Below are 26,176 nucleotides of genomic sequence, written 5' to 3'. Positions count from 1 at the left end.
TCAAAATGGATTAAAGACTTGAACATATGACCTGAAACCATAAAATCCCTAGAAGAAAACATAGGCAGCAAGTTCCTTAACATCGGTCTTGTTATGATTTGAAACAAAAAGATTTGAAACAAAAATGAAGACAATAATAGCAAAAATATACAAGTAAGACTACATCAAACTAAAAAAGCTTCTGCACAGCAAAGGAACTCATCAACACAATGAAAAGTTAACCTACTCAGTGGGAGAAAGTATTTGTAAATCATATCAATGATAAGGGACTAATATCCAAAATATAGAAAGAAATCATGCAACTCAATAGTAAAATCATCATCATCCAATTAAAAATGGGCAGAGGATCTAAATAGACCTTTTTCCAAAGAAGAGATATAGCTGGCCAACAAGTACACAAAAAGAGGGTCAACATCACTAATCATCAGGGAAACACAAATCAAAACCACAGTGAGATATCAATTCACATCTGTTAGAAAGGCTGTTACAGGGGCGCCTGGGTGGCTCAGTTGTTAAGTGTCTGCCTTCGGCTCAGGGTGTTATCCCAGGGTCCTGGGACTGAGCCCCACATTGGGCTCCTTGCTCCGCTGGGAGCCTGCTTCTTCCTCTCCCACTCCCCTGCTTGTGTTCCCTCTCTCGCTGGCTGTCTCTCTCTCAGTCAAATAAATAAATAAAATCTTTTTTTAAAAAAAGACTGTTATAAAGAAATAACAAATGTTGACAAGGATATTGAGAAAAAGCAACCCTTGTATTTTGTTGTTGAGAATGTAAATTGGTGCAGCCACTGTGGAAAACCATGTAGTGGTTCCTCAAAAAATGAAAAATAGAACTACTGTATAATCCAGCAATCCCACTTCTGATTACTTATCTGAAGGAAACAAAAACACTTACTTGAAAGACATATGTACCCCCATGTTCATTGCAGCATTATTTACAATGGCCAAAATATGGAAGCAACCTAAGAAAATGAATTTTAGTTATATATATGTATATATTATAAGGAATATTATTCACCCATAAAAAGAAGAAAAACCAGCCATTTGTGACAACATGGATGGGTGATGGACCTTGAGGGCATTATGCTAAGTGAAATAAGCCAGACAGAGAGAGACAAAACTGTATGATCTTACTTATATGTGGAATCTTTTTTTAAAAAATAAACTCATGGATACAGAAAACAGTTCAGGAAGGAGGTAGGGATGGGCAAAAGACAACTAACTTCCAGTTGTGAAATATATAATACCAAGGATGTAAAGTACAGGATGGTGAATATAGTTAATACGACTATATTGCATTTTTGGAAGTTATTAACAAGATATATCTTAAAAGTTCTTATCACAAGAAAAAACATTTTGTTACTATGTGTGGTGATTGAAATTAACTAAATTTATGGTGGTGATTATTTCACAATAGATACAACTTTCAAATCATTATGTTATATATAATATAACTAACCTAATGTTATATGTCAATTATATCTTTATTATATTTTATTGTATTTCTTTTTTTAATTTTTATTATGTTATGTTAGTCACCATACAGTACACATTAGTTTTTGATGTAGTGTTCCATGATTCTTTGTTTGTGTACAACACCCAGTGCTCCATGCAATATGTGCCCTCCTCAATACCCATCACCGAGCTAACCCATACCCCATCCCCTTCCCCTCTAAAACCCTCAGTTTGTCTCCCAGAGTACATAGTCTCTCATGGTTCATCCCCCCCCCTCTGATTTCCCTCCCTTCATTTTTCCCTTCCTTTTCCTAATGTCCTTCATGCTATTCCTTATGTTCCACAAATAAGTGAAACCATATGATAATTGTCTTTCCCTGCTTGACTTATTTCACTTAACGTAATCTCCTCCAGTTCCATCCATGCTGATGTGAATGCTGGGTAATCATCCTTTCTGATGGCTGAGTAATATTCCATTGTATATATGGACCATATCTTCTTTATCCACTCATCTGTTGAAGGACATCTTGGCTCCTTTCACAGTTTGGCTATTGTGGACATTGCTGCTATGAACATTGGACAGCTATACACAGAAGAATGAAACTTGACCATTCTCTTCTACCATACACAAAGATAAACTCTAAATGGGTGAAAGACCTCGATGTGAGATAGGAATCCATTAAAATCATAGAGGAGAACATAGGCAGTAACTTTTTCCACACCAGCCACAGCAACTTCTTTCAAGATACATCTCCGAAGACAAGGGAAACAAAAGTGAAAATGAACTTTTGGGACTCCATCAAGATAAAAAGCTTCTGCACAGCAAAGGAAACAGTCAACAAAACAAAGAGGCAATCCACGGAATGGGAGAAGATATTTGCAAATGACGCAACAGATAAAGGCCTGGTATCCAAGATCTATAAAGAACTTCTCAAACTCACCACCCAAAAAATAATCAAGTCAAAAGATGGGCAAAAGATATGAGCAGACACTTTTCCAAAGAATACATATGAATGTGACACATGAAAAATGTTCAACATCATTAGCCATCAGGGAAATTCAAATCAAAACCACACTGAGATACCACCTTACACCAGTTAGAATGGCAAAAATTGACAAGGCAAGAAACAACAAATGTTGAAGAGGATGTGGAGAAAGGGGACCCCTCTTACACTGTTGGTGGGAATGCAAGTTGGTACAGCCACTCTGGAAAACAGTGTGCAGGTCCCTTAAAAAGTTAAAAATTGAGCTACCCTATGATCCAGCCATTGCACTACTGGGTATTTACCCCAAAGACACAGATGTAGTGAAGAGAAGGGCCATATGCACCCCAATGTTCATAGCAGCATTGTCCACAATAGCAAAATTGTGGAAGGAGCCAAGATGCCCTTCAACAGATGACTGGATTAAGAAGATGTGGTCCATATATACAATGGAATATTATTCAGCCATCAGAAAGAACGATTACCCAACATTTGCAGCAACATGGTCAGGACTGGAGGAGATTATACTAAGTGAAATAAGTCAAGCAGAGAAAGACAATTATCATATGGTTTCACTCATTTATGGAACATAAGAAGTAGGAAGATCGGTAGAAGAAAGGGAAGGGGGAACCTCTTACACTATTGGTGGGAATGCAAGCTGGTGCAGCCACTTTGGAAAACAGTGTGGAGGTTTCTCAAAAAGTTAAAAATAGAGCTACCCTATGACCCAGCAATTGCACTACTGGGTATTTTCCCCAAAGATACAGATGTAGTATATTTTTATTTTAAAAAAGAAGAAGAAGGCAGAGTGTTGCCTTGTTTGACCTCAATTAGGAACATGCGTATAAATTTTTCACCATTCTGTGCATGCTTGTGAATGACCACAAAAGTGTTACAAGTATTGATTTGGGGGTTACAAATAAATTTTAAGAGGGAGGCGAATTTGAAAATACAGAATCCACAAATAACGAGAATCAACTACGTATTTGCCAAGTTAGAAGGCAGAACATATTTTATTTGATACTTCATTGGCTTGATTTATAACTTTTAAATATTTAGACGTATGGAATTGGGACTTCAACCTGACCCTGGCCCAGATGTTAGGAGAAGGTCTGCTCTTCACCCTAAAGGCCAGCCCTGGTCAGAATTGTAAAGCAGGCAGAATTTGTGGCTAATGCCTTTCATCTATACATTTTGGGGCATGTAATACCTTCTTTTAACTCCTGTCCTCCTATTCATAAACCACCATTACCTCCCCATGCTTGGAGACACACATACACACAAACACACACACACACACACACACACACACACACACACACACACACTCACCTATACATCACAACTTTCTTCAGAAACTTACTCTACCCAGAATGGAAACAAACCTAATCTAGTTAGAAAAGAAGACTGACATTACATCTCATCCCTACATCAAAACCTACCTGCCCTTCTCATTCTCTCAGGGCCCTATGAGATGCTAGATAAGAAACTGACAAGCAAATAAACTATTTTATGATAGTGGACGACTCAGCTCTATTAAACTGTGCTAATGTGCTACCACTCCCAAGTGATATCAAGCTTCAGTGAGATTTAATTTTTTTTCTGCAAAACCTCTGAGGAATGACTGTGAGGATTTTTAGACTTGGTAGCAGATCTTTCTGGAAGATATTTGAGGGTTACACAGAGCTTTCAAATCATATCACCAAATTAGAATCTGTTCCATGGGACACTTTATGTATTAATGTGATCCTTTCCCTTAGTAGTAAGCCAAAAATATCATTAAGAAGAACAGGAGATATCCCCTTCTGTGTCCTGAAGGGGAATGGACAGGCCATTAGTCAGGCAGAAGTACAAACATCAAAGGATATAAGCTATGGGAGTGGACACACACCAGAGCTCTGCTAGGCCAAGTTCACTGTGTTCTTGGAGAAGCAGGTCCACATAAGGAAGAAACTGGGTCAAGAGTAAGGGCAGATGAGGTCTAACAAAGGAATTGTGCATGTGGGGAGTAGGAACTGAATGAATCTAGAAGCAAGGAACTTTAAACCCACCTCTTCTAAAAAACACTCACTTCAAATCCCAAGCTTCTGGAAAACCAATTTTTCCTTGGAACATCAAAAAACAGTGGTTCCTACACTTTGAAATTTCACAGACTACGCTTAATTTTTTTAAATCGGGATACACGAATTGCTAACTTGTTTCTTTGCTAATTGAATATATTTTTAAAAAACCTAACATTTGTCATTATAATAATTTCATATAAGAAAATAATATTTTGAGGGGCGCCTGGGTAGTGCAGTCGTTAAGCATCTGCCTTCGGCTCAGGGCGTGATCCCGGCGTTCCAGGATCAAGTCCCACATCGGGCTTCCCCGCTGGGAGCCTGCTTCTTCCTCTCCCACTCCTTCTGTGTTCCCTCTCTCGCTGGCTGTCTCTCTGTCACATAAATAAATAAAATTTAAAAAAAAAAAGAAAAAAAAAGAAAATAATATTTTGACATCAAAAAAGTACAAAAATACAATTAAAGAATAAAGGGGAGACTTTCCTATTCTATAAATAACAGCTGACACTGACATTTAATGGCATCCCCATGGAAATGTCACTGTAGACTGGCACAGTCTTGGAAGTGAGCAGCTAGAAACTCTGTTCCAGAACAAAGCTCACACGCTGGGCTCACTGTCCCAGGGCCATGTTTAACATCAGGAATCCAGACTAGCTTTATGGTTAGGAGGAGTCCCTATGGCTTCTTGGAACAGAAGCCTATGGCCATTTTGGACCTCGACATTGGGCCTCATTGTGCTTTCTCCAGTAAGTCTTCCCTTAAACTTCTACCTTTGATGTTAATCAGTATTTGTGGTGAGTTCAGACCTTGAGCAGAACGTGGCCCAGAAAGGGCTTGATATCAGATGGTTCTTACCTAGAAAGTAACTCACACTCCCCTCCTATCCTGAAAGAGAGGGCCTGGCTTGAATCCAGGGGGAAACGAATGTTCAAAGCACAAAGGTGGCTATTATTTCCTCATGTGACTCATTCTTTAGGGAAGCAGGGTTTCTTTTTTTTAATTTTTTTTTTAATTTTATTATATTATGTTAGTCACCATACAGTACCTCATTAGTTTTTGATATAGTGTTCCATGATTCATTGTTTGCATGTAACACCCACTGCTCCATGCAATACATGCCCTCCTTAATACCCATCACCAGGCTAGCCAATCCCCCCTCTGAAATGCTCAGTTTGTTTCCCATAGTCCATAGTCTGGGAAAGCAAGGTTTCTAATGGTAGACAATAAACCAGTAGGAGGCACAAGTTAGAGAGAGCGCGCGCTTGGGCAGCCAGCTGAAGGCGTGCTTCAAACACCCTCTGGCATCTCATTGTATCTGTTTGAGAGACAGTCAGGCCAGCAGAGGTTTTGGCACAGCCTCTGAGAGGCTGGGTGGGCTCAGATGCTGGACATCAGGAAGGGATGATGTGAAGAAGCCACTGTTGAACCACAGTCAAGGGTTTCCCCTCTTCCCCAGGTGTTATTTAGTCGAGATCACATAGGTCTGCTTTGGCTCTTAACTTTTGTTTTCCTGCCTGTAAACTAACCATGAGAAACCCTGACCTATTTCTAGCTTCTGGAAATACATTTGGAACTGAAACACATGCTGGCATATATTTCTAAGTTCAAGTGTCAATTCCTCCATTTATCTGTGGTATTATATGTGGGTATTATCACCTCACACTATCTCACCTCACCTCATACCCATGTGCCTCAAGCTTGAGATCTGTGAGGTCAGGGTAATAACCCTAGAAGCCCACTTGTGGTATAACCATTGCTCTAAATGTGCATGCCATTCTACATGCTTTTTATGGATAATTTTATTCCACATGGGCACCTAGAGAGAAGACGACTCTGCCATGGTGATGGGTGACATGAGAGTCTTTTTCAAAATGGTCCTTCAGAGTTGGAGGCACTGGCAACAGCCATGAAGAAATGACTGACAGAGCCACCACAGCCTTAAGTAGAGCTTCTTAAATGACTTCTGACCAGAGAAAACTTTCTCTCAGTCATAGCCCCAGTGGGGTTTCCTGTCTGGGAACCACTGGCCAGGAGCATTCTCCATTTGCTCAGTGCCTGACTGGTAGCTACAGAGCAATGCCCCTGGGACTTTGAACTAACTTATCATCCAGAAGTTGATCTAGCAAAAGTCTCATGATATCTTTTCCTAAAGGGACATGATGATTGTTTGGTCAAAGCAGGAAGAATGACCTAGGAATCAAATCAAGGTATGAATAAACTTGAGGGGGAAAAATTACCTCATCAATCATATTAATGGATGTGAACAAATGAAACCAAAGACCAAGTCTTAGCAAATGTTAATCCCACTGGGTCCAAAGGAGGTACAGTGAAGACACTAACCTGGATGAGCTGATGGTCTGACCACATTAAGTTACTCTACCCTCTGAGTCTACCCAACATCCTTAGCTCTGATGCAAAATGCACCAGGCAAAATGCTGGTAATGGTTTTGATTCTTTGTCTCTTGAAGACAGGATGCTCTGAATACAAGCACAAATATTTGGGGCCTCTGGACAGGCATGTCCTCCCCTGAAAACTAAAAAATTGGCATTCTGGTTTATACAGAAATCTCTCGCAAATTTCACTTGGGTGGATTGGGCTTCGACAGTCTTGTGCTCCCTGTGAACACAGACAAAACCAAGTTTCTTGCCCTACAAGACCGACTACAATTTAAGGATCTCACTGAGATACCACCTGAAGGCTCAACCAGCCTCCCTCTGTAGCTTATTCCAGCAGCAACCTCTGACATCAGCATACATTACTCATTTGCCCCCTCCATAGGGTGCCCCATGTTACAGGTGCCATGACACCCCCAGTTTTCCAAGTAAAGCACCATCTGGTCCTGTAAATATTTGTCCAAGTATGCTGCAAGGTGCATGAGAACAGAAGCATCTAAAAAAAACTTCTTGTATCATCAGGAAAGGGTCTGAATAGAGGCAAAGAATTTGGAGTACCTCCGTAGGAAGTACGGTAGGTTGAAAAGAGTTTGAACTCGAAATGAAGAGAGCTGGGTTCTAGCCCCAGCTCTACCACTAACGAATTCCTTACTTTCCCTGCATCTCAATATCTTCATCTGTAAAGGGAAGGATCACCTAGAATTTTCGGGTATCTACTACTGTGGATCTGTATATAATCTGCGAGGTTAAAAACTAGAACATCAGCTATCTAATTACCAAAGTCTCTATTTCCCCCAAATCTGGTGTTTTCAATGAAAGATACAGTTATTTCATTTTATAAAGAAGCTTCATGCTTTCTCCTAAGCTTCTACATTTCTGTTCTGCCAGAGATACAAGTATGTGAGGATAAATGACACTCAGGGCTAAAGGTAACAAATAATTGACCCCAATTGAGCCTCCCTAAAGGGGTACAGGGAAGGCCACAAGCTGTGAAAGTCCATCTAAATGATGGCTCACTGCTTAAGGGACTTCATCCAGGACAGTTTGACCCCAGTAAGACAGTACTCAAAGCCTCAGGGCAGGAACTGAGAAAGCAATCCTCAGACAGACAGTCACACCCTGTGATCTGTGTCCTGGCCAGTTGTCCTGCTGGCAACTATCCAACCTTGTGATTGAGGGCCTCGAAGCTCACAGCCAGTGAAGGAACAATGCTATCACCATAGCCAATAACTTCCAGTTCCCTCTCCACTAATCTCAAAGACAAACCAGGAACATTCAGGCAGCCAGACATTTCAGTTGTCAGACATGTTCAGCTACAAAACGCTTTTTAAATTTTTTATTATTTTAACTTTCAAACATATAGAAGAGCAGAGAATATGAGCTAACGAACACTCATATACCCATCACCTAGGTTTTAAAATTGTAAATATTTTGCAATATTTGCTTCTTTTTGTTTTCTTCTGCTAAAGTATTTTCAAATAACAGATATTATAATCTCTCATCCCTATATATCAAAGTATGCATCTCTGAAAAATAAGGACTTATTTATATAATTACACTAGCATTTTTCACACATAACAAAATTCATAATACTCTCCTAATATCAACTAATACCTAATCTATATTCAAATTTCCCAGTTACCTGCATCCCCCCAAAAAATATCTTTTATAACTGGTTTATTTAAACCAATGTCCAGTCAAGTACCACATGCTACATTTGGTGGATACAGCCCTGAGGTCTCTTTTCCATGAGAACAACCACCCTTTCCTTTCTTCTTCTGTTACTGAAGAGACCAAAGTGACTGTCTTGTAGAACAGCCACATCCTGGCTTTGTCTGTTGGTTTCCTTGTGGTTTTAATTTTTTTTCCTGTATCCTCTGCATGTCTTATAAATTGGAGTTAGATCGAAAGGCTTAATGAAATTTTGTTTAAACACTTTTGACACAGATGATCACAGGTGATACTATGTGTGTCACCATGCATCCCAGCAGGAAACAGCAGTGGCATCTGGTTATCCCACTGTCAGGTACTGATTGATCACTGGGGTGAGATGGGGATTACCAGACCCCTTCACCATAAATTCCTGTTTTTGCCCTTGGGACTAGCTCTGGCTCTGGACAGCAATATTTTGTAACTGTCTAGCTCCTCAACTCTTTTTAGTTTTTAGTAGACATTCTTCAGTGAGAAAGAGCTTTCCATTAAAAACTGAAACAATGCAGTTGTCCTGATATAAATCCCTACTCGGTGCTTGATTCTTTCCCTTTAATTACTATATCCAAAGTAAGGAGTTGCTGTAGTCACCCCCAATGATTAGTAAGCAAGGTTTTGCTTTGTTTGGGATTTTTCTCAGTATGATTAGTGATTTACTGATTTTTCATATGTTCAATATGTTTTAATCATCTATAGTCATCGGGGTTTGGGGTGTTTGTTTGTTTGTTTTTGGGTTTTTTTTTGGTTTTGGTTTTGGTTCTTTTCTTAGATCCTCAAATTGCCACAACTTCGGCCAGTGGGAGCCCTCCAGGCTGCCTCCTGTGTCCTTTTGACATGATTCTGTTATACTTGAGTGCTTACTTACTTTCTGCAAAATAAGTTATTCCAGGCTCATCTTACACAGTCTCTGTCCCAGACCCAAAACCAGCCACCTGCTTCTTTTTGTGGAAAATGGTATTGATAAACCAAAATCTGGCCACTGGGCATACTCTGCTACCAGGGTGTCATTGAATAGTATCTTTAGTACATATCTTAGCATGTGTAATCTTATCTTGGCTTCCAGTACTAGATTTGACAAGTGTACATTATATCCTTTCATTCCCACCTGTGTGGCAATCACTTAGCTTGTTTCATTTCCCTTCTCCTTTCTTCCTTCTCTCATATTTTTATAGTTTTGATGTTTTATGCCTTACCATACTCAGAGCATTTAGATACTATTCTTCCACTTTTACTTCCTCCTTTGATTTAATCTTAGGTCTACAGTTGACTGTATCCAGTGCTCACCATCAATTCTTTGGCCTTCATTTCTCTAATCATCACTTGGTTGGCTGAAGCCAATCTTCTAGTAGATTACACAGGAGAAGCCAACAAGTACTTGCATGTTCAAAACAGCTTTTATGTATCCTTGATACTTGAAGAACAGATTGGTTGGATATGACATCATTGGCTCATACTTATTTTCTTATGTACCCTATACAAGTTCCTCAACAATTTTCTGCATTGAATGTGGTTGTTGAGAAGTCTGATGAAGCCCTAATAGTCTTCCTTCTGTAAGTGATTTTGGTTTTTCACCTGGAGGCCCAGAAAATTTTTTTCCTTTATCTACAAGATCTAATCATTTTATTAGAACATGTCTAGAGTTCACTGTCACAGGAGATTTTCCCACAGTCATGGTGTGTACTTTTCAACATGTAAATGCAGGTTTTATTTCAGCAGATTTTTTCTTTAAATATAATGTTTATGTATTAGTGGTTTTTTTAAAAGATTTTATTTATTTATTTGATAGAGAGAGACAGCCAGCGAGAGAGGGAATACAAGCAGGGATAGTGGGAGAGGAAGAGGCAGGCTCCCAGCGGAGGAGCCCGATGTGGGGCTCGATCCCAGAACACCGGGATCACGCCCTGAGCCAAAGGCAGACGCTTAATGACTGCGCTACCCAGGCGCCCCTTTTATGTATTAGTTTTACTTCGTTGTTTTGTTTTTGTTTTTTTCACGGTCTTCAATTATATAAGGGTGAATCTTCTTTAGCTGTCTTGTAAGTATATCACTCACTCCCTCTTTGTCAAGTGCACTCTACTTTCCCAGAGCCCCCAGCCTCTGGCTTCTTTCTGCACAGGTTGCATCTGCAGGATGGCTGCACAGCTATATTTGAGGATTGCCCATCTACATCGGATCCTCTGGCTCATACATCCTATATCTTCTTTCTTGGTTTATTTACTTATTTTGGTGGAGCACATTCTCTGGTAAATTCCTGATATGTATGTGGTAAGTAGATCTTTTGAGATCTCAAAAAATTTCTTAAAAATCTCTTTAAAGGGGCACCTGGGTGGTTTAGTCAGTTAAGCGTCTGCTTTCAGCTCAGGTCATATTCCAGGGTCCTGGGATGGAGTTCCATGTCAGGCTGCCTGCTCAGCAGGAAGTCTGCTACTCCCTCTCCCTCTGCCCCTCCTCCTCCCACAGTTCATGCTCTCTCTCTCAAATAAATAAAATCTTTTTTTAAAAATCTCTTTAAAAATGTCTGGTGATCCTTTGGCTTCCATTTTTATGTAAGAGGGGCACACTAAAAATTGTAAGAGTTCTATGTGCGTGAACAGAATATGCCTGCTGGAAGGCTTCTCTATAGAACGATCATGTAGTTAATCCACTTTTCCCTGGAGATTCACTCATATGTCAGTATTGGAAGATATTTTCTCTGAGATATTAGTATTTCCAGAGAAGTATCTTCAAAACTCTTGCCTTGGAAATGCTTTCTGAGAACCAGGTGAAGAAAGGCGAATGTTGGTCTCACTGCTTAAAGACACTCCTTATCCTTTCAACTTGGAATCTCCACTTTGCCTCATGTCCAGAGACTCTCTGATTCTATTTTTCCAGAGATTATACCTCTTGCCTCTATGGAGTGGGAGATTAGCTTCTGATAGTGAAAGAAAAGGTCAAGGAGCTAGTGTTACTTTCGAAAGCCAACAAAAAATTACCTTGGGAATTTGGGGCTAGGTATTCGAGTGGTCCAAGAACAAAATGGGGGCCCAGGTCCACCAATCCCTAACACTTTTGGTGACCAAAGAAGCACTCAAAGCATTGCACTGCTTACATTGGATTTCTGTCCCAGCAACCACTGACTCTGAAAATCACTTTATTTTAAAATCCTTATTCCAGTTTTCAGGACAATGAAGGTACACCAAACCAAGGATATTTAGAAATCCTTTCCTAAATTTTAATTCTCAAATTAGAATTTCTGGAGCTAAAGTGGACAGTTAGAGTCTATAAAATGTATGTGGATAGGATAAGTTTTCAGATGTGAACTCAAAAGTACCAACTTACCATTGAGTTTGCCAATGCCAGTCTAGGTAAAGCTGGGGAGAGGTGTATATCAAGTGTCATGAAGCTAACATTTCCTTACCAACTAAGATTTAAATTTTTGAGGTTTAAAATACAGAAAGAAATAAAGTACATGACAACAACAATGCAAAAACAGAAAGGGTTTATATATAGTTTGATTGTTCTAAGGCTCTATTTTTGTCAAGAGTACGGTAAAATTATTTATACTAAAGTGTAATAAGTTAGGGCTGTGTGCTGTAATCTCTATGATAACCAGTAAAAGAATTTAAAAGAATACATAAGTAACAAACTAATACAGAAGATAGGAGTAAGATAATAAAAAGTTATTTGATTAATCCCAAAGAAGACAAGAAAGGAAAGAAAGAAAAACAGAAAACAGGTAGGTTAAATAGAAAATAAATAGTAAGGTGGTAGATGACTCAAATACATCCATAATTCCACTACTCATAAGTTGGCTAAATCTCTAGTTTAAAAAAAGATCAAATTGGATTTTTCTAAAGCTAGATGCTACTTATAAGAGATACATCTTCAGTATAGGGTCACAGAAAGACTGCAAGTGAAATGTTAGAAAAAGCTATACCATGCAAACACTCACCCCAAAAATGTTAGTGTAACTATAGTAATATCAGACAAATGCTGGAGGACAAAAATATATTTCTGGAGAAAAAAAGGATTAATTTCACAATGATAGATCAATTTACCAAGAAGATATGACAATCTTAAATATATATGTATCCAAGAACATAGCATGAAGCAAAAATTTAAAGACTTAAAAACAGAAGCAGGCAGATCCAAAATCATAAAGAGAGTTTTTAACATACCTTTCCTGAGAGCTGACAGCACAAGTATCCAGGAAATCAGTAAGGCTATAGAAGACCTGTAGAACACAATTAACAAATTTAACCTCATTAATATACATATATAAATACTGCACCCAACAATGGCACAAAACACAGTCTTTTCAGGTATACATGGGACATTTGGCAAAACTGAACTTTGCTGAATCGTGAAGCAAGTGCATTAGCTTCCTAGAGCTGCCATAACAAAGTACCACCAACTGGCTGGCTTAAACAGCAGAAATGTATCATCTCACAGTAATGGAGGCTAGGAATCTGAGATTAAGGTATCAGGAGGAGTGATTCCTTCTGTGGTCTGTGAGGAAGACTTTGTTCCATGCCTCTCTCCTCATTTCTGGGGGTTGCTGGTAATCTTTGGTGTTCTTTGACTTGTAGACGCATCACCCTGATCTCTGCCTTCCTCTCTACGTGGTGTTCTCCTGGCATGTTTTGGTCTCTGTGTCTAAATTTCCCCTTTTTATAAGGACACAGTCATACTGGATTAGAGTCACCCACAGACCTCATCTTAATTTGGTAATCTGCAAAGACTCTATTTCCACATAAGGTCACACTCACAGGTACTGAGGATGGGGACTTCAACATCTTTCAGGAGGCACAGTTGAACCCATAACAGAAGCCTCAACAAATTTGAAAGGACAGAAATTACTCAGCACACTAACCATAGTGAAATTAAACTACAAATCAACATGAAAATAATAACTAGATAATCTCCAACTGCTTGGAAATTAAGTAGTAAAGTTTCTAATAACCCATGGGTCAAAGCAGAAATTCCAAATAAAATTAGAAAGTATTTTGAGGAGGGGTGCCTGGGTGGCTCAGTAGGTTAAGTGACTGCATTCTGCTCAGGTCAGGAACCTGGGATCAAGCCCCATGTCAGGCTTCCTGCTCAGCGGGAAGCCTGCTTCTCCCTCTCCCTCTGCATCTCCCCCTGCCTGTGAGCTCATTCTCTCTCTCAAATAAATAAAAATGTTTAAAAATTTTTGAAAAAGTATTTTGAGGAAAGAATGAACAAATAAAAACATGACATCAAAACTTGCAAACACAGCTAAAACAATACTTAAAGAAGACTCAACATTAAATGTATATATTAAACAAGAAAAACTGAAAATCAATTATTAAAGTATCAGAAATCAATAGATTAGAAAAATAGAGCAAATTAAACCCAAAAGATTAAGAAAAAATTTAAGAGTAGACATTAATGAAATAGAAAACAATCTTACAAAGGAAAACAACAAAGCCAAAAATTAATTTTTAAAAAAATTTTGTAAAATTGATAGACTTCTAGTGACAACTTATTAAAAAAATTAGAACGTACATATTACCAAATTCATGAATATAAAAGGAGATACCTCTGGAGTTGTTACAAATATCAAAATAATCATAAAAGGACATTACAGATGAGCTTATATCAATAAACTTAAATTTCTAGATGGCATGAATAATTCCCAGAAAAGCAAAACTTACCGAATTGCAATAAGAAGAAAAACAAAATCCAGGGGCGCCTAGGTAGCGCAGTCGTTAAGCGTCTGCCTTCGGCTCAGGGCGTGATCCCGGCGTTCCGGGATTGAGTCCCACATTGGGCTCCTCCACTGGGAGCCTGCTTCTTCCTCTCCCACTCCCCTGCTGTGTTCCCTCTCTCACTGGCTGTCTCTCTGTCGCATAAAAAAGAAGAAGAAGAAGAAGAAGATCTATTAAAGAAATTGAACCATTAATTCTAAACCTCCCATAAAGAAATCTCTGGGAACAAGAAAGCTTCACTGGTAAATTCTTCTAAATATATAAGAAGTGGTAACAATAGACACATAGATCAATGGAACAGGATAGAGAGCCCAGAAGTAAATCCAAAATTATATGGTGAGTTCATCTACGACAAAGGAGACAAGGACACATAATGGGGAAAGGACAGACTCTTCAATAAATGGTCATGGGAAAACTGGACAGCCACATGCAAAAGAATGAAACTGGACCACTTTCTTAAACCGTACACAAAAATAAATTCAAAATGGAAGAAAGACCTAAATGTTAGATCTGAAGCTATAAAACTCCTTAAAGAAAACATATGCAGTAATCTCTTGGACATCAGCATTAGCAACGTTTTTCTACATATGTCTCCTCAAGCAAGGGAAATAAAAACAAAAACAAATCATTGGTACTACACCAAAATAAAAAGCTTTTGTACCGTGAAGGAAACCATCAACAAAACAAAAAGTCAGCCTACTGAATGGGAAAACATATTCGCAAATGATATATCTGAGAAGTGGTTAATATGCAAAATATAATGAACCTATACAACTCAACACCAAAAACAAATAATCCATTAAAAAATGGGCAGAGGACCTGAAAAGAGATTTTTCCAAAGAAGACAAACAGATGGCTAACAGACCCATGAAAAGATGCTCAGTATCACTCATCATCAGGGAGACGCAAATCAAAACCACACGTTATCACCTTACACCTGTGAGAATGGCTAAAACCAAAACAACAAGAAAAAACAAGTGTTGGTGAGGATGTGGAGAATACAGAATCCTCCTACATGGTTAGTAGGAGTGTAAACTGGTACAGCCAATGTGAAAAACAGTATGGAATTTCCTCAAAAAATTAAAAATATAACCTATTAATGTCCCTATGTTTATTGCAACATTATTTACAATAGCCAAGATATGGAAGCAACCTCAGTGTCCATCAATAGATGAATGGATACAGAAGATATCGGAGATATACATATATATTTTATAAATATACTTATATTTATACTATTTATAATTTATAATATAGATATATTTACATAATTAATAATATTTATAAAATATAGATATAAAATATTACTCAACCATAAAAAAGGAATGAGATCTTGCCCCTTGTGAAAACACCGATGGACCTAGATGATATTCTGATAAGTGAAATAAGTCAGGGAGAGAAAGACAAATACCATATGATTTTACTTACATATGGACTCTAAAAAACAAAACAAACAAACAAACAGAAACAGACCAATAAATACAGAGAATAAGCTGGTGGTTGCCAGAGGGGAGGGGGTTGGGGAATGGGCAAATTGGGTGAAGGGGAATGGGAGGTACAGGCTTCCAGTTATGGAATGAATAAATCATAGATGAAAGGTATAGCATAGGGAATATAATCAATGGTATTGTGGGAGAAAAAAAAGAAAGAATATCAATCCTATACACAACCACTTCCCTCTTCCCTTTTCCCAGAAGCCTGTGAAAGGACTAACCTGAGCTGAGGGGGCCCTCACAGCACCCTGAGGTCTGAGACAAGTACTGGGCTCCGTCAGACACTGCTAGGGAAAGATACACAAGCGAGGCCAATCACTTGAAAAGCATTTTTTCTATCTGACCATGAAGAAATCTCTAATAGAGACCTCCATCCTGATCTTCAAAACTAGGTTGACAATTTCAGGTGATGCTAAGGGACAGAGGTGGGACACAGGACAGGGGTGGGCTACAGTACAACTAGATGTACAGATCAAATCTTCCAAATCTGGGCAATCCTCAAGAAAGATTGTGCATGAGGCCGACGTTAGGTGGACCCATGTCATTTGGGCACACGCTGGATCCAGCAGTGACGCTGCCTGCCCAGGGACAGATGCAGAAGACTCTACAGTCACTTCGTCTACTGTTTGGGTCTGTCTGCATCAGTCAAAACTGCAGGCTCGTCTTTCCCTTGGTTCTCTCTTCACTGTGCCCTTTCTAGCAATGAACTGTTCAGTCCACAAGTTACCCTACGGTTTTGTTAGGACATTACTGGGTATAGAAACTACTTTGAAATTAGGAAATTCAGAGTTTAGGGTGTTAAAAAACAAAATTCAGTCAAGTAAATTTGAAGATTAATTGGCTTTCGTAAAGGATTCATGAACCTGGCAGCATCCTATCTAGCAAACAGAAAGGAACTCTGTGAAGTTGCAGCAAAAGAAAGGTTTTTGAAGTGGGGGGGGGGGGGGCAGGGATTGTTAGCAAGAATGCATTATTTTAGGCCAGGTCGCCCTCCTAGGGGGAAGGGAATGAGCCCTTCAGTGGATTACCTCCCAGTATTGACAAGGAAACTTTGACAAGGAAACGGTTTGACTGGTTAACGTTTATACTCCCAGGGGGGTGACGGTGAGGGTTGAAACTGCAATTAGGTTAGGTATTAAGTCTTTGTTTACTGATGTAACATTAGTGACTTCACTTGGGGCATTTTTAACAAGGGCAAAAACCTTGTTGGTATTTTCCTTTTCCAGATTCCCCTCCAGGACAAAGCTGTGAATGTTCTCTTAGTCCTCTCAGCCTCAGAGGAAGTCAAGCCTTTTCTGCCTGAGTCGCTGTGACTCTCTGAAGCCACTAGAATGAAGCTCAGTGGTGGCACCACTCTCCACTCTAAGAATTAGCAAATCGCTGGCCATGCAGCAGCAGGCTTCAGTTGGCCTGAACTACCTCTTCTCTGAAAACCCCTTCTGCTGTCAGCTTCTTCATCTTTGTCTGCCCTCAGATTTCTCTTCACGTTCGGTTTCTTCACTGACCATTGCAACCATCTCTCTGAGGACTCTGTTAGGACTTCTGGCTCCTCAGGGGAGGAAAGCTGTGGGAGCTTCAGCCCTCCTCCCAGAGACCCTATTTGTTCTATTGTCTTTGCTTCCTCTTCAAGTTGGTCAGTTCCACAGCTTCAGGCACAGAAGTACACAATTAGCCTCCAACCCCAGTGAAAACCAAGTCCCTTGACATAAGTGACTCCGTTTGTCCTTCAGTCAACAGAGAACAGGAGTTACTCTTCCAGGATTCCAAATGGATCTTGTCAAGAAAGAAACAGGATTCCTTTATGACCCTGTACTCCACCCTATGCTCTAAAATGACCACTGGATAAAAGTGTTCTCCCCACAGGCAGAGCTGCAGAGAGATGGGAAGAAGTTGAGGACTGTGAGAGAGTAACTAACTTCAGAGAGAAGGCACTCAGAAAGTAGGTGTTGGAAGGCTATCCCAGTGTTTCCACTGCTGGGCACCATGTCAAAGATCCAGTTGTGAGCTTCGGTGCGGTGTCCCTTAATCACTGATGTTGCCCTAGAAAGTACTGTGTTAGGCAGTGCAGGAAGATAAGATGAGAAACACAGGATTGCCTGCCCTTGAGGAGCATCTGATCCTCCAGCTAAGACAGAAACAGAAGTCAGCACAAAACAGCAGAACATTTAGTGGAACAGGGTAAGAGACGCCAAGTGCTGGGAAGTCTGACATGGGAGTGCAGTTATCTCCATGTGAGGGATTAAAAAATGTTCATGAAGGAGGCAGAACTTCAACTTGGTTTTAGAGCAGGAATAGGCATTGAGAGAAAAGCAGGAAGGGCATGCCTGGCAGAGGGGACTTCATGAGAGAAGGTGTGAAAAGAAGAAAGCTCGGGGCATATTCTCAGAACACTGTGAGGTTCTGGAATGGGGTGAGGAGGAGGAGGAAGAATGTGCAGGTCCACACTCCCCGCGGTGTCCTGAGGCCGCTGGGCACAAACCGTGTCCTCGAGGAAGTTCACCAAGTCAAAGAACACAGCCTGCTGCCCACTGAGTCATTTACCTCTCCGCATTCTTTGCCCCCGCCTGGCAATCTTCCTCCTTTACTTCATTAATGAGAACAAGGCAAGTTTTCATAGGCAACCATTAAAACAAAAAGTCTAACTTCTATTTCAAGAGAAACTTTTGTAAAAACCTCACCTAAAAGAGCTGACTCTTAGAAACATTTGCTGTGATGTACAGTTGATTCTCAAACATCTCAGGGGTTAAAGGCACTGACCCCCGTACAGTCAAAAACCCGCATATGACTTTTGACTCTTCAAAAACTTAATTACTAAAAGCCTACTGCTGACCCGAAGCCTTGCCAAGAACATTAAGTCAATTAACACCTATTTTGTTTGTTATACGTATTACATATTCACAATAAAGTAAGCTAGAGAAAAGAAAGTATTATGAAGAAAATCATAAGGAAAATACATTTACAGTACAGTACTTATCCAAAAAAAAAAAAAATCCACATATAAGTGGACCCTTGTAGTTCAACCTGTGTTGTTCAAGGGTCAACCGTACTTTTCTTATTCTTATTCTCACGTGCGGGAAATAGCAAATGAGAGACAGATGCTATAAAGCTCTGAGATGTTGGCAGAGAGACATGTGCTTGAGTTTGATCGGTGAAGCTGGCCGAGAAAGGCAGAGCATGGTCCAGAGTGCAAACCTGCATGGAAGGCATTTCCACCAGGAAGAACTCGATGCAAGAGACCTCGGGGCTCACAGGATCCTGGTTTCCTCTCACAGGCACCTGCATGACTTCACAGAAAGAGCCCCAGAACAGAACCTGGAGTCCTGGGACCCACCTTGGATCTACTATAATTCCCCATGTGACTTTCAGGAAGTCACTTCACATCTCTGCGCTTTTGTTTCCTTCTCCCCAAGATGAAGTGTCTTGCTGATCTCAAAAGCAATGTGAACTTTCTTTTCTCAAAGAAAGGTTAAGGGCTTCAATGTCAACCAAAGAGTGTTCAAATAAGTCTTAGCAAAGCTAATATTGGGGTGAGTTACTTAACCTGTGTGAGCCTCGTTTTCCTCCTGTGTAAAAGTAAATAATGTTACCTACCTGAGGTGGCTATCCAAAATAAACAAGACAATGTGTGTAATAATGTCTGGCACACTCTCTAGAAATTAGTTGGTACTAGTCCCCTTCCCTGACTTTTGAAAGGGTCCTTTGAGTTACGACATTCTATATTTCTATCACAGTAAGGTGCCCACGTGTTACTACAGAGTCTGCAATCATACTGGGGGTGGAAATCACCAGGCACAAATCAAAGCACACGTTCGCAGCGGAGGGCCAACGGAAGAGTAGGTTAACAGGCCAACTCCCCAGGTTTAGGATGCACTTTCCTCTGTGTCTGTTTCCTAAACAGGACCGTTAAAAAGATTCTAGGGTCATCATCTAGAGATTAGAAAGCAGCATGTCTGGAGAGAGACCTGGGAATCCAAATACTTAACTAGCATCGACACCCTCCATGTCCCCCCTCCCCGTATGCCCTGAAGCCAGCAGCTTCAGCTGGTCCAGAGAAGGCAGAAATACGACTTGTGATTTCAGGAGGAACCATAGAGAGTGCTGTTTCCCAGATCTGCCTCCTTGGGATAACCCCCCACCCCACTGCCTGCCACTAGCGTCCATGTGCTGTCTGGAATTTGTCCAGTTCCCACCTCAGTTCTGCTTCTCAGCCAGCTCTGTATATTTGGGGACCGCCACTGCAGCATCTACATTACAAAGGATGTGGCTACTCCTTCCTCCCCATCTAGAGATGTTTGGCTGTGTGGAGCTTTGTGAAGCCTGAGTTCAGGAGGAGGCTTAGCACATGGGTTTTCCCATTTGCAGCAGTTTGGGTTGAAGACGGATTTGAAAAGGAGTTTGGAATTAACAGCTTAAGAAAGCAATCCGTTCATCAGTGTCCTCATTTTCCATTAGTACCATTGTCAGGGACTTTCCACATCTGTCAGGGGCCCTTGAAGCTTCTTCAGCTCCCAGTACAGTCGTTGCACTTTGGAAAATGTTCACATGCCTGTTGTGCCCATCAAAACCCAGCCCTCAAGCTGATGACTGTCACAGAGTAGCACATACCCCCATGAAGCCTGCCCAGTGACCCCAGTGAGCCACCCGTGACTACAGCACAGGGTCCTGCCTCAGCCTCCCACATGGCTCACAGCTCAGCCTGCTACATCACCAGCAGCCACACTCCCAGTGCACTCCTGTAGCGACCCCTCTGCTTCGGGGCACCTCTTCCCCTCTCTCCACTTAACCCCATTCTCATTCACCCTAGCCTCTGACTCCAGTTCTTCTCCTAGTCAGGAGAACTGCCAAGGAGCCCTGCCTTAATGCTGCAAGGCCAGTGATGCACCCTGAGCCAACCTGGCCTGTACCTGCTCTCACGTGTGTCCAATTTCTCCCAGATAGAGTCCAGTTCCCCTGGGACCAGGGGTCCACTCTCTTTCTGTCTTTGGGGATTCAAGTCTTAGGCTCGTCCCTGACAGTGAGGGTGCAGGTTTGTCACACCCCTCACCTCAGCCATCTTCCACCTGCCCAGACACCCGCATACTGCCTGGTTGCTGTACTCCTCTGCCTGTCCACATGGATGACCAGCTTCGCTCTGGGCAAATCTCCCTTCCCTGTCCCCCTCCCCCGCTAGAGATGGAGCTAGACCTGCCCAGGCTTCTTGCCACTCCTGCTGCTGGCTCCTCGTCCAGCAACAGCCTCCAGTCTCCAGGTCTCTGAGAAGGGACAGCTCTCAGTTCCAGATACACAGGGAGGCATAACAAAGCCCCCAGGATAGCACATCTCCATCTAAGTCATGGGGGTGTGTGCCCCACACTGAAGCATCTCAGAAACCTGAATATCAGAAGGGACGTCTTGATCCTATTTGTGTTGCCCCACGGGCCTCTGTACTACCAAAGAGGGGTTGTGTTAATTAATTACTTGATTAATCAAGGTTCACCAAGAAGCAAACAGCAAGATGGGATTAGAAATGGAAGAGCGATACGGAAGGAGGGAGCATGAGAAGGTGAGAATGTAGGTCTGTCACTTAGGGAGAGAGAAAGGCAAGAGAGGAAGGCTAGCTCGGAAGAGCTTCAGACTGCAGAGAAGTCAGTGGGGAATCCTTGTCCCAGAGTCACCAGCAGCAGAGAGCTACATCTCACCTGAACGGGCCAGCCTTAGGAAACCCACCACTGACAAGGAGGAGCCTGTAGGAAACATGAGCTGCAGCAGCAGTGGGGGGCCTACAGGGCAACGGTAGCACCCTTCAGTTGATTATGTTCAGGCAAGAGATGTGAGCATGCCATTTGTATAGCAGCGATCCATCTGGGCCTCCACGGAGCACTGGGAACTGGGAGATCAACCCTACCTATCCACATCTCAACTTAAGTTAGAAAGCAGAGCATTTCAGACAGAAGTCAGGGGCAGCAGACCAGGAGCCAGCTCCAGAAGAAGGCTGAAGGATTTCAAGATCCACTGTTTCCCCACTTTTGGAATTTGGGTTCTCTCCTGCGTGCTTGTAGTGATTAGAAATGAAAAAGCTGAAAAGAAAAGGGAACTTGGCAGTTACCTTGGAAGAAGTTGAAGAAACCCATCCCATTTCATAGCCAGCCTTCAGTGCAGGGAACATCAAGGACTAGAGGAGGTGGTTCTGTGTAAGACAAGGAAGCAGACTGGACTCTAAGGCCCACAGGAAGGAAGAGCAGGGACCTCTGAGCAGCAGCTAGGATCCAAAAAGCAGCCCTGGGGCCTAAAAGGGCCGTGGTGTTGAACGGGCACAACAGGGAAATAGAGACCAAGTAAGGGCACATCCGTTACATCAGACTTGACCCAGTCTGTCAACTAGACCCAGTGGCCCCAGGCACTTGACCCAAGGCTTACACGGCCTCACCTATGGCAACCAACTGTGGAGCACAGAGGCCAACGCAAAGACTGCATAACTCTGACTCAGAAGCAAATTCCTCCTCCCACTCATTCCTCCTGATCTCCCCAAACCTATCCCCACGCAGAAACAGGAATTTCCTAATTAAGATTTCCAGACTGATAACCTTTACCAAGTTCATGGAGGACCTGCCTCTCTCTGGTTTTAACTTCGAAATTGATTGTGTTTTGTAAGATTTGATACATACAAAAGGGTAGATGTATGTGTATGCATATAAAACACATACTTATGAGCCCACTATCCAACCTAAAAACTGCAACATTAAAAGCAGGACACACCTTCTGCTCTATTATAAAGCAATTTCATAACTGTTCTTATTAAATATCAAGCACATACGGAAAGAAAACCATAAAGAGTAAGTATAAAGAAAAATGATGCAACTAACATCTCTGTGCCCATCACCGCTGTCAGAAAAAGACCTTTGAGGTCCCTTGTGTGCCTCTCCCTAACTCTGTTCACGATTTGCTACCATTGGAGATGTAATTCTTAGAACATGTCCCAGGCGAAAGTGTTCAGGATTTAGAACATTTAGAACATTCTTAATACTTTATGTTTCATAGCATAAAATCTACTTAAAGTTGAAAATATTTACTAAGTTCAGTTCTCTTTTTTCCAACTAAAAGACGTTACTACTTTGGACGAAGAGGAGAGAGTGAAAGAGAAAGAGAGGTAAAATAATTTGCCTTAACTCCATAGTTTGTGGAAGGGACTGTCTTGTATTTTTCAGTGTGTCTCTTGGGCAGTAGACTCTCCATACACATTTGCTCCTCTTCCTCAGGAGCTTATTATTACATCAGAATCTTCTCTTGCTCCCACTTCTCAAACTTTTCATTTGTTCGGGTTCTTTCACGTCTGCATTTAGATATCCTCAAATCTCTCCCATCTTTAAGCAAAATAAAACAAACCTCCTGTGTATCTTAAGTCCACGTCCCTCTGGTTCTCTCTGTCCCCTCCTGACCAACGATACTGAGAGACACTCATTGCCTCTTACCTCCCTTACCTCCCACCAGTTCCGCAGCCCAAGGTAACCTGGCTTCTGTTCCCCCTTCCTCCCCTTGTCCAGACCCTGCAAAACTGTTTTCAGCAAGGTCACAAACAGCCTCCTCCTTGCTGAACTCAGGTCCTTACTGCATCTCTCAGCAGCATGAGGCACCGTCAACCACCCCCTCCCAGAAGCCCTTTCTTCCCTTAGCTCCAAATCACTGCACTATCAGTTGTCCGTCTGACCCTTTGTTGCTGCTTTTCAATGTCTTCTATGGGATTCACCGCTTCTGTTCATCCCTTAAGGGTTGATGTTCCTGGAGACACTCTTTTCTCTGGATTTTCTTCTCATTCTTAAAATTCTCACCAGTGAGCTCATCAATGTCTTTCTCTATCACTGGATGCTTGCTTTATTCCCTAAGTGACTGAAATTGCTTTGCACCAGTTGAGTTTCCGGGACCAGCCAGGGCAGCCACAGGATCTGGAGTTCACTTGCCAGCACTGGTGGTGCAAAGGTGTCGCAAAATGTTCTGAAGTGGTTGTTTCAGGATTTGACTGAGTTATAGCCATTCAGTGGAATTACTACTAATAATAGAAGATTAAGAATATCTACTACTTATTGAGTGATTATTATATAACAGGCATCATGCTAAGTGCTTTGCATGTATCATCATCTCATTTAACTTTCTCAACAACCGTATTGGGTGGATGAGGTTATTCCCAGAAGAGGAAATGGAAGCTTGAAGAATTGGGAGTATTGCTCAGAAGATGCCCGAGTTAGTCAGAGGAGGAGCTGGGACTGTATTCAGGAGTTTGACCACAGAGACTACACTCTTTCCACCACACTATTGACTCAGTTTCTTTTTCAGTCTTGAGTTCTTATTTCTCTTTACCAATGTTACCCACTAAACTATTAGTCACTCAAGGGCAAGACTATTTATCTCTTTTGTTTACTACTATCGCCCTATGCTGGGCTCAGAACAGAGACATTCAAAATTGAACATTTAACTTCTTTTAGCCTCTCTATCAAATACATCTTTTGCCTGCTTTTCTGCTGGGTTAACTTTTTCTTACTGCTTTTAAGAAGGTTTTTGGTGTTTTGTTTTGTTTTGTTTTGTTTGCATTTCACATGTTATTCTTTAATTTTGTTATATACATGGAAATAAGCTTTTCCCAGTTTACGTTTTGTTTCTTAATTTTATGATTATGTACAGAGATTCCTAAAATTAATATATTTCAGTGCTTTATTGTTGTTAAGGATTTGGTATGTTTTTTTAAGAAAGTCTTTCACAAGTAACTCTCTAAGATACTCTTCTGCTCTAAGTTTGTCCTTTGTATTTAAACTACAATCTATCTAGAACTGATTTTTATGTATGATGTGATATGAGGATCCAACTTCATTTTCTTCCATATGGATAGCTAATTGTCTCAGCCATTTACTGCATGCTTTATCCTTTGCCTGTTGATCTGCAACACCATTTCTGTCATAGATGAAGTTTCCATCAACGTAAGCAACTCTTCCTGGGATCCCTAAACTTCTTGGCTTGTTCATCTATCACTCACCAATACCAAACTGTCCTAATTACCATATCTTAAAATAAATGCCCCCTTCTACTTCAACGATGTCTTGGCTATTTATCACCCTTTTCCAAGAAAAAGGCTTTTTCTGGCCCTTTCTTCCATATAAATTTTAGAATCAACTTGCTAAGTTGTATGAAAAGTCCCACTGAAATTTCCATAATCTAATTTGATGTGTTTTTCTGTGATTTTTGTGAAAATTTCAAACATACAGAATAGTGCAATGACCACCTGGATAATCACCACCTAGACTCAATAATTCTTAATATATGCCAAATCTGCTTTACTTATATATTAATATATTTGTAGAGATTATTTTCATTTCTATACATTTGAAAATAATAAGCATTATGACATTTCACTCTTGAAAGTTTCAGTGTTAATTTGTTAAAAATATGATCCCCTCCTCCATAACTAGAATGCCATTATCACACCTGAGAAAATTAGCAATTCTATATAATCATCTCATATTCCACCCATATTTAAATTTCCACAATTACCCAACAATGTCTTTAAAAATTAGTGGGTTTTTGTACCATTATCCAATCAAGGCACATACATCATATTTGATTATTATGTCTCCTACGTCTCTTCTCTTCTAGAACAGTCCCCTCACCATTTTTTTTCCCATAACATTGACTTTTTTTAGCTAGCAGGTTAGTTGTCCTATAAACTGTCCTACATTCTGGATTTGTCTGATAATTTGTAGAGAGTGTTATTTAATTTTTCCTCTATATCTTGTATTTCCTGTAAGTGGGAAATTAGTCTTGAGAGTGCAGTTAAGTTCATATTCAAAACTGTTGGCACAAACACATCATAGTTATTGTTGGGTACTTCATACTGCATCACATCATGAGTCATGTCATGATTGACTGTCCCACCATTATTGATGCTGAGTTTGTTCCCTGGTAAGAGAGTGACTGTCAGACCTCTCCATTGTAAAAGTGTACTTCCCTTTGGAATTAGCAAATAATCTGTGGCCTAATACCTTGGCATTGTATAAATATCCTTTCTCAAACAACTTTCACCTATTATAATCATTGAGAATCTTTGAGTGAATCAACTATCTCACTGGAATGCAAAAACTAATTCACTCAAATACAACATGATTAACAAGCTTATTGAGGCTTTTTGTTTGAGAAGTGAATTGAATCTATGAATCAACTCAGGGAAAAATGACATGTTTGCAATATGGAATCTCCTTATGCATGAATATGACATTTGTCTCCATTTATTTAGATTGTTTAAGAAATATTTTCTTTAAATGTTATAAAAATAATTGTGGCATCATCCATAATAGCAAAACTTGAAAATAACCCAATGATCAAATATTAACAAAAAATTGAACTAGTGTTGCT

The 26,176-nt window shown here is 40.6% G+C and overlaps 1 long non-coding RNA gene across 1 annotated transcript in view; it reads right to left on the bottom strand.

The window, feature by feature from the left end:
• The window catches only part of LOC113240954 (uncharacterized), an 83,565-nt gene that overhangs the window by 6,746 nt on the left and 50,643 nt on the right, over nucleotides 1-26,176 (bottom strand). Inside the window, exons 3-4 of the long non-coding RNA XR_008958166.1 lie at nucleotides 14,256-14,443; nucleotides 12,756-12,811 (exon numbers count right to left, since the gene is read on the bottom strand). This is a non-coding gene — a long non-coding RNA (uncharacterized LOC113240954). The remainder of the gene's footprint in view (nucleotides 1-12,755; nucleotides 12,812-14,255; nucleotides 14,444-26,176) is intronic.

This window comes from Ursus arctos, unplaced genomic scaffold (genome assembly GCF_023065955.2).
Source record: "Ursus arctos isolate Adak ecotype North America unplaced genomic scaffold, UrsArc2.0 scaffold_8, whole genome shotgun sequence".
Taxonomy (NCBI): Eukaryota; Metazoa; Chordata; class Mammalia; order Carnivora; family Ursidae; genus Ursus; species Ursus arctos.
Note: the sequence above shows the minus strand (reverse complement) of the source record. Positions and strands in the feature narration are given on the sequence as shown.